The 14,723-nt window shown below is 39.2% G+C and overlaps 1 protein-coding gene across 2 annotated transcripts in view; it reads right to left on the reverse strand.

Annotated features, from left to right (window-relative positions):
- The window catches only part of TMEM120A (transmembrane protein 120A), a 499,311-nt gene that overhangs the window by 199,674 nt on the left and 284,914 nt on the right, over positions 1–14,723 (reverse strand). The gene's annotated exons all lie outside the window — the stretch shown is intronic.

The raw sequence follows: 14,723 nt of genomic DNA on the forward strand, positions 1-14,723 counted from the left end.
GGAAGCTACTATTTATGGCTACGGATAGCAATGTACAAGCAACAAAAATGCTTTTAGTCCTTTCAGTTTTGTATACAGGGCAAGCATATTTTTATCAACCAGAAGAGAAGTTGCAGACAGTAATTTACAAAGACCTGAAGGAATTAATCTGGGAGGAGAAAAGGGCAAGAGTCAAGTGGGATAAGTAGATCCTTCCAATACAAGGTGGCTTAAGATTACCTGATTTGAAGCGATATTTTAGAATTTTAGTTAAGGCTCATATATATATATATATATATATATATATATATATATATATATATATATATATAAAACACAAATAGAAAGCTATACTTGAATCTGGAAAGGGATGATGGACGATGGATGATGAAGCAGGGTGGTAATTCAAGAAATAAGGAGAGAGTGGGAGTTTGGATGTACATCTTTAAAGAGAACAGCAGCAACACAGGAATATTATATTCCTAAAGGCAGCAGGAAGTGTTCAAAAAGTAAGCCAAAATGAGAATGAAGAAAGGAGATTTTGCCGATAAGAATGACTGCAATTAGGGGTACAGGGAATATGAAAAAAGGGGCTAGAATATACTAGAGAAAACTGGCAAAGGAACCAAGGTACTGGCAGCAAATATCTAGAGAAGGAAAGGTAACAGAAAGGGAAGAATCCAAGAACACATTTGGAATGCAGGCTACATACCGTCTTTCCTATCAAGGATTGATATTTGAGTACAGGCAAAGAGAAAGTAATTGGGGAATCCTATATGAAAGACCTGTTCTGGTAGAGTTTTTAACTGAATCTAGAACAGAGGCTGCTGTTAAAAAGGGATAATTAGTATGGCATATAAGTTACTGCATGGTAACTATAGGAATCAATCAGAGGAGGACAGAAAAGATTGGGAAGAGAAACTGGATAAGCAACTCACAAGGAAACAATGGGAGGACATATGTATGGACCCGAAATATGCAAATTCTAGAAGATTTAGGATTTTTGCTTGGAAGTGTTTGCATAGGTATTTTTATACCCCAAGCAGGCTCCAAAGAGTTTTCCACAGGTAGATGGCAAATGCTGGAGATGTGATTCAGAAGAAAGGAGTAACTGGGAACATGTGTTTTGGGAGTGTAATGAGTTGGCAGAGTGTAAAAAATTCCTACAAAGCATTCTGTCCAACATAACAGGTGATCAAACATAAATAAGGAAGTGATTTTTTGAGCCGGGATACAGGATCTGAATTGCCTAGACATAGTAAGGCCTTGTTAAGTTCAATTCTAGTGGCTGCCAAAAAAGCAATTACTAGGGAATGGACATCAACATCTAAGACAATTGTATTTGGAACACTGAATGTTGTAACAGAGATAAAATAACTGAAGTGGGATCATTAGGAAAATGTAGAAGTAAATAACACAGTAAAAATGGACATTGTTGGAACAATACATGCAGAATAATGTTTTGGAGGAGTGATGTTTAAGGGAAGGCAGGAATTGATCAAGTTAGGTAATGCTGAATTTGTGATAAATGTACAAAAGATTATATGTAATATATAATGTTTGCAACTTAATTTCATAATTTCAAAGACAGCATTTTGGGCCAATCGGCCATCAAGAAATGCTGATTCCTTCAGCTATGGTATATAGGCCTTCTACCAGCTCATATCTACATTTTTCTTAAAAGTTTCCAAGCTCTTGGATTGTTTAACATTAAATGGGATGTCATTCCATAGTTTTGTATTTCTAACAGAAATATACTGACACCTCATCGCAGAATTGCCCATTTTCGTTACAACTGTATATTGCTATACATTTTAATGCAGGCATTAGTCTCCAAATTGAACATGATTTGCAGAACTGGATCATAAAAAAATTGTATGCTAAGATGAATTTAGCCAGAATATACCTGTAACAGATGCCAAATAATTTTAATGTCTCACATTGTGATCCAAATCATTTGCCCTCAAGTATTTTTTTTTTTTTTGATAAATTTCCTCTGAACTCCCTCCAGCCTTCTCGGCTGTCCTCTTGTATAGGCACATAAATAATTGTATTCCAGGAGAAGTCTGACAGAAGTTTTGAATACTAGTGTTAGTATGCTTTCATGAAATGAAACAAAAAAGTCCAAAACCCACAAAATCCAAGAAAACGCTCAGCAAACGGATTCCTCTCCAAAAATATTTATTGCAGATAATCAAATCACACGGAAAGCAAACAAAAACTCCACCAAGTGAGGATTAAGACACCATAAGTGTTTTCATCCCCAAAAGTACACATTAACATGAACTTCATCAGATGGCAGCAAAAAGACATCATATCCTTTAAATACATTTGTTGTGTGACATCACTTCCCCCCAGAAAGACAGATAATGAAAAAAAAAACACAACTCATGCATTTTAAGTCGGCAATTATGAATAATCAGACCATAAAAAATATATATATGTATATATGTATGCATCCTATAAAGCAACATTTTTTAAAAGTATATGTTAAAAAATATATAACAGAAAGTAAAAATAAAAAATAAAAAGTTAATAAAAAATACATCCTACAAGCAACATGTATAGCACTACCATTTAAAACAGCTTAAACAGCTCTGTGCCTTGCATTTGCTCAAATACAACCAGCAAACCCATCAGGGAAAACCAGAATAGAAAACCTATGTTAATCATCTCTGCAGTGCTTTTAGTTTTAGTAAACTAGAAATAGAAACACTGTCATTGAGACCCGGCCAGCATGTAGCATTCAAACGGAGCTGGCACACTAGCTCCGCTTTTTCTAATAAGTACTGCCAGGCCCACCCTCTTTCGGAACAAGGTATTATATCCAAAATAAAGAATTTAAATGTGTAGTCTGGGTGTTGTGTAGTATGCCTAGCAAGGGCACTGAATTCAGACTTGTCCCTGATGTTCCTTACACGCTCACTTATTCTGACTAAGTTTTCGTTCTTTTTTTCCTATATAAAAACAAGGGCATGTATCGCATACTGTACCATACACAACCCTCTCCGTATCACGAGCCCTTAAATCGCAACCTTAGTTTAATATTATTGATTTTAACTTCATTATTCTCAAAAATAAAGGAACAAAATTTGCATCTCCCACATTTATGAGTAAAACCAAATCCTGTACTACTCACATTACACTCCAATATATTCTTTAGATTTCAACCCCTCTTATACACACAAATAGGCTTAGCACCAATGGAGCCCCTAATGGCACTATCACTTATTAGAAGTTCCCAGTTTTTAGTCAAAATGTTAAGAACATTTTTAGAGTCATAAGCAAAGGTAGCAAGTAAACACTTTTGGTGAACCCTGATTAAAGGCCATATTAAAATCACAAATAGCTTCTGTGGATGTGGCAGTACGGACCCCACCTACAACACCCTGATGTGGTGTTAGAGTATCAAGGTTTGATGGAGAAGTACTGGTCTGTGGATCTAAAATAGGCCGAAAGTGGACATTCCTTTTTTCAACCATTTCACCCATGATATTTTTGGTGAGTTCCCTGGGGTAATCCCTCTTACAAAACATGTGTTTTAAGTTATTACATTCTATTAAAAAGTCATCCCACAGGCTCACCATTCTGGCTGCTCTAACAAATTGGCCCTTTACCACCCCTCGTTTTTGGGGAAAGGGGTGGCAGCTCGTGAAGTGGAGAAAACTGTTAGAATAGGTCTCCTTTTGGTGTATTACAGCCACAAATCTGTTAAGTACATAGTCTTTTTTCAACAAAACATCCAAATATGCTATACTAGTCTCTTCAATGGTGTGTGTAAATTGTAAAAAAGAGGTGATAGCATTTATGTAATCCAAAAATGGATGGATTAGGTCCTTGGGACCCTTCCATAAAATGAAAATATAGTCAAGGAAACGGGTGTACACGTGACAGTGTGGGAAGAAGGTAGACTGTGTCAAAAAAGTACAGTTTTGTACCTACCATAAATGTAGATGCTCGAGTGTTTACACTGCTGCAGTCATCACACTTGGGTTATTATGCAGTCAGGTGGTCCCGCAGGAGGCCAGAGTTCCAAAGTCTTGGTGCAGCGTCAGTTACTGTCGCTTCTTCCCTGACTTCAGTGTGCCAGGGGTATAAAAAATGCATCCGACACCATTTTCTTCAGTTTTTCTTGCCCCAGATGTCAGGTGCCCCCAGGTAGGTAGGCAATACATATTGCTAACAAAACATATATATATATATATATATATATATATATATATATATATACATATATATACATATATATATATATAAAATAAAAACAATACCTTCAGATACAAGCAAATACACCACAAAGGTTGTATAGGATAGACCGGTATAGATAAGCCCAGCTAGGACAGAGGGGATGGAGGGAGGGTAACCTGGACTGCAGCAGTGTGAACACTCGAACATCTACATTTATGGTAGGTACAAAACTGTACTATGTTCATCGTGTTACACTGCTGCAGTCATCACACTTGGGTAGAATCCCAAAGCTAAGGTTGGGTGGCTGGTCTATAAAGAATTAGGATTGGCTATGAGGCCCTGCAGGACTGCAGTGGCAAATCCTGCTCTGGATTTAGAGTAAATAGGCAAGTGGTAATGCTTGGTAAAGGTGTGCACTGAACTCCAAGTTGCCGCCTCCAAAATTTCCTTGGTTGGTACTCCTCTGAGAAAGGCTGTTGAAGTGGCTGTTGCTCTGGTAGAATGTGGTCTAATATTATTAGGGACTGATTTTCCATGCTGTGTGTAGCAGTAACGAATACAGTGTCCTATCCATTTGGAGATAGTTTGCTTTGAGATAGCCTTGCCCTGTGATCCTGCAGCATATGCCACAAACAGTTGCTCAGTTTTCCTGAAAGCTTTTGTTTTGTCCAAGTAGAAGCGTAGCTGTCTGTGTATGTCCAAAGAGTGCAGAAGTTTCTCCCCTTTATTCTGGGGGTTTGGATAAAAAGTTGGCAAATGGATGGTTTGGTTAAGGGCCACACTAGATACCACCTTTGGCATGAAGGTAGGGTTTGTCCTTAAAGAAACCCTGTACTGATGAAAAATTATAAAAGGTTCCACTGCCATTAATGCCTGCAGCTCTGAGACTCTTCGTGCTGAAGTTACTGCCAGGAGCAGAGCTGTTTTCCATGATAAAGATTTTAGTTCAGCTGTATTGACTGGCTCAAAAGGTGGCAGGGTCAGTTTTTCTAAGACAAAATTGAGGTCCCAAGTTGGTGTTGGTGCCCTCCGGGGCGGTCTTATGTTTTTTGCCCCTCTGAGGTACTGCTTCAGCAAGGGATGAGAGAATAAAGGAGGATCCGTGTTGAAATGTGCTGAAACGGCAGAGGCGTGGATCTTAATTGATGAGAAGGATAGGCCTTTGTCCAGCATCTCAGTTAAGTATTGTAAAATCTGAGGTATGTTTGGGACAAGAGGGTCAAGGCTTTGAGCCTGGTTCCAGGAGCAGAATCTCTTCCATTTCTCTGAGTAAGATTTCCTGGTGCTAGCCCTCCTGCCCTCAAAAATGACATCCATAACAGCTTTAGAAAGAGGTATTGCCTGTCTGAATAATGGATCTGCCATGCAGCCAGGTTTAGTGTTTTGACCTGATTGTGCAGGATCTGATTGCTTCGTTGAGTCAGAAGGTGTGAAGTTTGAGGCAGAATCCATGGTGGGCCTTGAGCTAAGTTCTTTAAGATTGGGTACCAGTGCTGGCGTGGTCAATCTGGAGCAATCAGGATCATCTGTGTTTTTTCTTGTCTGGCTTTTAAGAGTACCTTTGAAAGGAGAGGCAGAGGTGGGAAGGCATAAACTTTTAGGTTTTTCCAACTGAATGAGAGAGCATCCACTTTCCATGCTTGTGTGTGGTACGTCCTTGTGCAGAATTTTTGTAGTTGGCAATTCAGTGGGGAGGCAAAAAGATCTATGTCTGGGCATCCCCATTTTTGTGTTACCATGCTGAAGACTTGTGGATTCAATTTCCATTCGTGAGGGTCCATGATATTTCTGCTTAGATTGTTTGCCAGAGTATTTTTAATTCCTGGCAGGAATTATGCTTGCAGATGAACTTGATAAGTTAGAGCTGTGTTCCACAAGTTCATGGCTTGACTGCACAGGGGATAAGAATGAGTGCCCCCTTGCATGTGTATGTACCACATTACTGTGGTGTTGTCTGTCCTTAATAGTAATTGTCCTGGATGCAGAAGGTCCTTGAAAGCTGTTAGGGCATTTTGAACAGCCAACATCTCTTTTTGATTGATGTGAAGATGCATTTGGTCTGTGGTCCACTTGCCCTGAATACATTTTCCTGCCATGGGTGCTCCCCAGGCGTAATCCGAAGCATCTGTTGTTAGAGTCTGCCTGGCTGTGGGTAGAGTGAAAGGCTGACCCTTGTTGAGGTGACATGCCTGTGCCCACCATCGAAACTCCTGTTGTAGGCAGGGAATTATTGGAATTACTGCTTCTAAACTGTGAGAGTGTTGAGTCCATACACTTTTTAGGTACCACTGTAATTTTCTCATATGCAGTCTGGCATATGGAATTAGTAGTATGCAGGATGCCATGAATCCTAGGGCCTGCAGAATCTTTCTTGCAGGGAGATGGGACTTCTTTGCTAGTAATTGAAAGTATTGAGTCAGTTGTCCTTGTTTGTCTGGCGTGAGGTAAGCCATCTGGGCCGTTGTATTTAAGCTGGCACCCAGGAATGTTATCTGCTGTGAGGGCACTAGTTTTGACTTCTTTTCGTTTACTGTATACCCTAGAGAAATTAGAAACCTTCTTACAAATGCCAGATGCTTTAGAAGAATGTCTTTTGTCTCTGCTTGAATGAGGCAGTCGTCCAGGTACGGATATATTTGAATTCCTTTTTGTCTGCAAAATGCAATTACTGGTGCCAGGCACTTTGTAAAGACCCTGGGCGCAGTAGATAAGCCAAAGGGCAGTGCAGAGAATTGGTAGTGCATTGTACCAGCTTTGAATCCGAGGTATCTTCTGCAATTTTGTCTGATAGGGACATGCAGGTATGCCTCTGAGGTTCAGAGTAACAAGCAAAGCCTTCTTGCCCATCATGGGAAGAAGCTGCTGTAGTGTTAACATTTAGAATTTCGGAACATCCAGGTAAGTATTTAGAGTTGACAGGTCTAGAAATGGTCTCCAGGCTTTGTCCTTTCTGGGGACCAGGAAGAGTCTTGAGTAAAATCCTTGTCCTTGTTCTTGCTGTGGTACTTTTTGAATAGCTCTCATGTCCATGAGGGCTGAAATTTGTTTTTGAGCCTCTCCCCATTGATTTTGTGGCAGGTTGGCATTCCTTTCAGCCTTGGTAAAGTGTGAAAGTGGAATCTGTAACCGTGAGATACAATATTCAGAACCCATTTGTCTTGGGTGATTGCCAATTTTGAGAAAAAAGTGCTAGTTTTCCCCCTAAGGGGGCTGCCAAAAGGGGAGTGCTTGGCGTACACAGGGGGAAGTCATTGGGACTGTTTCCAGTAAGGTTGAGACTTGTCCTCACCTCCTTTTGGGGTTGAGGTGCCCCACTGTCGTGGTCTGTTAGAGCCTCGGGGTTGAGGTCTGCCTCTCTGTGGCCTGTCCGACACTGGAAAGGACCAATTCTTTGTAGGCCAATTTCTGCTAAATCGAGGTGGCTGTACCTGTAAGAAATCTTTGACTGTTTGCATAGATTTAGCTTTATCCTCCATTTTCTTTAACACCTCTTCTGCCTTAACACCAAACAAGGTATCATGCTGTAAAGGAGCATCCAATAATTTTGCCTTAACATGATCAGGTAAACTCTGTTCTTTTAACCAAGCATGTCTTCGAATCACAGAACCTGTAACTGCTGCTCTACAAGAGGCCTCTAAAGAATCAAAACCACATTGCAGAGTATGTTTTCCCACCTGTTCAACTGCATGCAATAAATCCTGCATTTCCTTATAGTCAGGGGCTTCTGAGCTTGCAAGCATTTTCTGTTTTAACTGAGCCATTAAATATTGTTGGTACTTAAGCATGTGAAACTGGCAATTTAAAGCCCTTACTGCTAAAGTTGCAGAGATGTAAACTTTCTTCCCCCATCTATCCAATGCTCTGGAATCTCTGTCAGAGGGGACTGGATTTTTTGCAATGGAAGCCTTAACCCCTTTGGGACCCTGGGAAATAGTTTCTGGATCAGCAGAGGGGTTTTTATAAAGAAACTTATGAGAGTCAGGGACTCTAGAATACCTATCTGGCTTGGCTGGTGCAGGGGATAAAGAATCAAGAGATAAACTGGATTCAGAGAACACATCATCCACAATATCTAACACAGGCGGGATAGCTAGGGGTCTGTGCTGAGGCAATAAAAGGAAGTCCCTGAGCCTTTTCTTAGATTCTGAATACTCCTGACTTTCCCAATGGAAATGCTCCCTCATGGTGTGTAAGGTTTCCCCAAAAGAATAATCCTCAAGAGGAGAGGCTGAAGGGATGGATTCTTCAGCATCAGAGTCCTCATAGGGGGGGTAGAGAGAATCCCTGGTCTGAAGAGGAATCAGAGGAAATGGAAACCTGATCAGAGGAATCATAGTCTGTATCCTGCCTAGGCCTTTTCTCAGGAGGGGGATGGGAACCCCCGATTAGTGTAATGAGGTCTTCGGCCATTTTAAGCATCTGTTTCTTAGGCATGGAGGACTGTCTGGGAGAATGCTGTACTTGCTTCTTTGTCTTTAATGGTGTTTTTGTCTTGGCTGTTTCTTTAATGGTAAGCTGTGAAGGTCTGAAGACACCCTCAGAAGCCAATGCCTGCTCAGCGGCTCCGGACCCATCTGAGGGGTTAGTTTCCGTAGGCCCAATACCTTGAGTTTCCAGAGGCCTAGTTGTCTCCACGTGGGAGTTGGAAGCGGCCCGTGGCTCTGAGGTAGCGGGTGTCAGGGGCTGCGAAAGCACCTCACGGCGAACCGGCGACTGGCCTAGAAGAGGCTTCATCGTTGGTTTTGGACCTCAGATGTCTGTCCTTATCCTTGTCTTTGCGTTTTTTTCATAATTGCGGTCGGTTGATCCGACGTCATAGTATAATTGAATCTGTGGCCAAAGTAGTGCAAAGAAAAATCAAAACGTCGTTTTATAGTGCGTTTGTTAAATCTAGCACAAAACAGACAACTAGTGACGTTGTGATCAGGGTCTAGGCATGGAATACAGTAAGAGTGGAAGTCCTTATGAGGTATTTGCTTCCCACAAGAAATACAATTATTAACTTTTTCTGACATCGGTCTGAGGCAAGAAAAAAAAGTTTCCCCAATGGGGTACTCAGCTTTATTGAAAACTTCGGATCTGAAATTCGACTTCGAAAATCTCAGGAGTCGGACGACCGGCACTTGCGAACTGCTTTTGCTTCGGGCACCGCGCGGCAAGAAAGACTGAAGAAAATGGCGTCGGATGCATCTTTTATACCCCTGGCGCACTGACGTCAGGGAAGAAGCGACAGCAACCGACGCCGGACCAAGACTTTGGAACTCTGGCCGACTGCGGGACCGCCTGACGGCAGGATAACCCAAGTGTGATGACTGCAGCAGTGTAACACGATGAACATCCTCCTTTCCCATTCTACCATAACAATGTTAGCATATAACCCACCACATGCTGCACCCATGGCCACCCCTTGAGCTTGTAGATGGTATTTCTTATCACATAGAACAAAATTGTTACGCAGCACCAAGTCTAATAAATGTACCAACATTACACACCTATCATGTGGTAGACCAACTGAAAAAAGATATTCAAAAAACCATTCTGTACCTATATCATGTGGAATTACACTGTAAAGATCCTTCACATCGATTGTAATCAAAACATATGATTTATCAAACTTGGTTTCATTTATCTTCCTCAAACAATCCCAGGAATCTTTACAGAGCAAGGGTTCCCTTTTAAGAAATTCTTTTAGTTCAATATCTAGGAACCTTGCCATAGGGTGTGTAATGGAATCCCTCGCATCCACAATAGGGCGCATAGGGGGCTGGCATAAATTCTTATGCATCTTGGGAATCCCAAAGATGACTGGTGTAACTGGAAAATCAGTAGACAAAAAATGTAATTCATCTATAGAAATGAGTCTTTCTATAAATACGTCTTCCAAGTGCTCCCTAATTTTTCTGTAAGCTCCATTCAGCTTTCTATATATGTAGGGGTGTCAATAATTTCATACATTTACCTAATATAGTCACTCTGATGCATTAATACAACACTGTCCCCCTTGTCGGGTTTCATAGCCCTTATGCTTATGTTATTAGCAAGTAGTGATAACTCAAAACCTTCTTCCTCACTTAAATTATTCTTAATCATAGAGGTCAAACCACTTTTCTGGGTGCAGTACTCTCGGATGTCAATTTCACAAACTTTTTCAAAAATGTCCAACAAGGGGTGTAGAGGGGGATTGCAAGTACTAGAGACTTTTTTGGGGGGATAACCTTCTCAACTCCCTGAAAGAGTAGATGCAAATTCAGTTTTCTCACATATTGTTTGAGGTCCGTAATACTATCAACTACATTGACCGATTTAGAAGGTATAAAAGAAAAACCTTTCGCCAATAGATCACACAGGTGCACATCTAACTGCAATTCTGTAAAATTATAAACTTTAAAATCCTGTGTGCTATTGACACTCACTGACAAAAGGGGCAAATGGAATACATTAAACATAGATACAGTGGTAGAAGTTACACCACAATCAGCAATAGCAGACTCAGAAAATGTCAAACCAGGAGGTATTAAGTTCCCCCCCCCCCAGGACCTCTTGTAGTTCCCTCATGCCAGATGGGGGTAGTTGTTCCTGTAACTCGGCCCCTGTGGTTGGACTGAATTGTTGACATTGGCCATCCATTTGTTCTGGATGCACTCCAATCTCCTTAGTGGGGGGTACTCTTCCCCCTCTATAAAAAAAAAAAAAGAGTCATTTAAGCAATTAGCATCTTGCTCATGTTCACCAAAATCAACCCCATCAATGTGAAATTGTCTACCAGGGTACCACTCCAGTGAACGGGGAGGGGGTGGGTAAGCATTGTCTGCTCCATATTCATCCACATCCCTTAAGATCTTTTTAGTTTTCCTTTTCTTTATTACCTCTATTTTTTCCTCTGTGGTACGAAAAATGCGGGTGTAATCAAACTGGTTAACAGGAAATATGCCTTGTGTTATTTTTCTGTTCAAATCCTTTGCTTAATGACACCAGCTATCAAGCTGCATATCATTGTATTTAATGACCATTTCTATGTATTCTGTACCAAAACGGTCAAAGAGTTTAATTAAATCCCTATGAAAGGGAGAGTTATCAACAAGACTAGTCGGATAATGCCACATCCTTAAGCCTTTAGGGACAATTTTTTTGTTTATACATTCCCTAAAGTAACAGTTATCCATTTGCAAGCGCTTAATCTCAAGTAACACCCTGTCCAACTCATTTAAACCGTTAGAAATGGACTGGTTAGGTGTAACATTACTGCTGAAAGTATCAAGACACATGCCACTGTAAGAAATGTCTTTGTGCATGTTTACACGTGTATTAACACAAGTCTTTACTAGAACAAGCATTCGCTCCATTTAAGTCACTGACCTGATTTGCTTTAACCATAGGAAGAATATTTTTGCTATGTTGGCAAGCATTCAAAGCTCCACTCGAATTAGTGTCCATATCATCCAAGCCAGATGAAAGTAAGCTTGTAGGAGTAGGATGCAACAATATTTGTGAAAGCTGTTCAATACGCTCCATTTGAGCCATTAAATGATGAATCAACACTGTTAAGTCACAACCGGAGCCAGAAGAACTGACAGGAAGTGAAATATCATTAGTACTTCTGCCTTCCGTTAAATTCGACACACTTGACTGTTCAGTCCCAGTGCTAGAGGCATCCATAATGTTGAGGGTGTCAGCAACCAAGAAATGAAACAAAAAAGTCCAAAAACCACAAAATCCAAGAAAACGCTCAGCAAACGGATTCCTCTCCAAAAATATTTATTGCAGATAATCAAAATCACACGGAAAGCAAACAAAAACTCCACCAAGTGAGGATTAAGCCAACATAAGTGCTTTTGTCCCCAAAAGTACACATTAACATGGAACTTCATCAGATGGCAGCAAAAAGACATCATATCCTTTAAATACATTTGTTGTGCGACATCACTTCCCCCCAGAAAGACAGATAAAGAAAAAAAACACAACTCATGCATTTTAAGTCAGCAATTATGAATAATCAGACCATATAAAAAATATGTATATGTATATATGTATGCATCCTATAAAGCAACAGTTTTTAAAAGTATATGTTAAAAATGTATAATAGAAAGTAAAAATAAAAAATAAAAAGTTAATAAAAAATATATCCTACAAGCAACATGTATAGCACTACCATATAATGTTAATGTGTACTTTTGGGGACAAAAGCGCTTATGGTGGCTTAATCCTCACTTGGTGGAGTTTTTGTTTGCTTTTCGTGTGATTTGGATTATCCGCAATAAATATCTTTGGAGAAGAATCCATTTGCTGAGCGTTTTCTTGGATTTTGTTAGTATGCTTTCATCCCTTGGTGGCAGTTTTAATAAACAGCCCACATGTTTAGTAGCTCTGGCTACTATGAGCTCAGAATGAGATTTAACAGAAAAATTTAAAGTAATCGGCATTCCTAAATCATTATATTCCTTAACTCCCACTAGTTGAGTAGCCATCAAATAAACCAGCTGCTTAATAATTTTATATGAAAAATATTTAACTTGGCACTTGTCTATACTAAATGATTATCCTATGTTCTTTGCCCAGTTGCTAAGTTTAGATATTTATTTAGCTCATCTACGTCAGAAGGTTTTTGTATTGCTAATCTAATTTTACAATCATTAGTTCACTTTGATACGCAGTATTTTTTGTTCTTGGGAAATGTTAACACCAGACTGAACAAGGAAGGACCTAACACAGGTCCCTGAGGAATGCCAGCTTTTACATCTAGATAATTAGAGTGAACACTCTGAATCTTAACGCTGTTTTCTACCCAGCAACCAGTTTCCAATCCACCCTGTAATGTTTATTTTATAATCACTTAAACACTTCATAATAACCACACATGGTAGGCTATCAAATGTCTTAGATAAGTTAAAAAAAAAAAAAAAAACTGCAAAAGGAGATAAACCCAGATCAATAGCTTCTGTTATATAGTCATAAAAATTAACTAGCTTAACCAGTGTTCATTTTCCTCTAGTGAAACCATGCTGATCACTATCTAGTGCATCTATACTGTTCTTGGAATTAGTTATAAGGTCCAATAAGCATTTCTCAAAACACTTCCAAATTAGTGAAGTTAAACTAAATGGCCTATAGTTTTCAACTGGTCTCTCTTCCCTTTCTTATAAATACACATGATAGTTTCCACAATTCAGGAACCTTACCCTTTTCCAATAGTTTATTAAATATTAAAGTTAATCTAGGTGTAAGTATACTCTTCGAAGTAACAGATTGTCTGAAGTCGGATCCAGGCCCATGGATGTTGTATCTTTTAACTTTGAAAAGGCATCTAGTAGGACTGATTCAGATAGATCTGGACAAGAACCTTTCACTAAATTGCAATGCCATCACCCATGTTAGTCAAGCCAATGTTAGTATGAAAAAGATTAAATTCATATCCTACTAATATCTCTAGTGGTTCCGCTATCAATTAACAGTGTAAATATTGAACTCTCTCTCTTGCCTGAGTTACTTATATATTTATAAAATACTTTCTTATTCTTCCAATTGCATATCAACTTACTTTCATAACACGCCTTGATAGCCTTAATTTTATTTTTAAAATCCTACTATTTGCTTAAGTATCTTGCTACTGATGTCAGTTGGAAATTATCTAAATGTTTTATAGCTTCTCTTTTTTTCTTAAATTGTTTTATTATGGAAATGAATATTTGTTATTTTCTCTTCTCCCTGAGGAATAAACACAAGCTGGTAGATATTCTTCAATATTCTGATATCCGTAGCAACGGTCTAAACTCTGTACTTGGGTAGACCAATTTTGGTTAACTGCAATGGAAAAGTTTGTACTGTGCCTTTATCAAATTCATATTTCAGTGACTGTAAAATGGAATGGGTTGCTATGTCTTGTATAAAAGATATGGAACAGTGGGGTCAGATATACCCAGCGAAGAAAGTAACTTTGAAAAAGCAACCTTTCTGGGTACATTAGTGATGAGATCCAGTACGCTATTTCCTCTAGTATTAAACTTAACTAGTTGAGTCATCCCAAAAAAATTCCAAAATATTAATGAAGTCCTTGTCAAGATAGGAGATGCCACTTAGGATATTCCAGTAAATTCTGGGGTAGTTAAAAATTCCCAATAAGTAATATTTCACCCTTTTTATCCAGACAGTTGTCCAGATTCTTTAGATATTGCCAGTGGGAACCACTGTCAATAGCTGGGAGAGCTGTATGTAAAAAAATTATATAAAAGTTTGGAGAAGTACCATTAAGAATTTGGACAATTAAAGTTTTTTATGCCTGCTCAGACTTGATGAGACAAGATGTTATAGATTTATATACCCAGAGTAAAATACCGCCTCCCCGAAGATTTTCAAGTATGCATTCATACTTAAAGTCCCTTAATAAATAACAATAATGTTATGTTAATATGGTTTGTTGTCTTTTATATACAAATATACATCTGCCTGTGTCTTAAGTGATAATTCAATAAAGGTGTTTAAAAAAATAAATAAACATTCTAACTGCACACAATAAATCACAATCTGGTGGGTGTGGCACAACTATCACTTTAGCAAAAGCT

The sequence above is a fragment of the Protopterus annectens genome, chromosome 1.part0, assembly GCF_019279795.1.
Source record: "Protopterus annectens isolate FY-2018-M chromosome 1.part0, PAN1.0, whole genome shotgun sequence".
Lineage (NCBI taxonomy): Eukaryota > Metazoa > Chordata > Ceratodontiformes > Protopteridae > Protopterus > Protopterus annectens.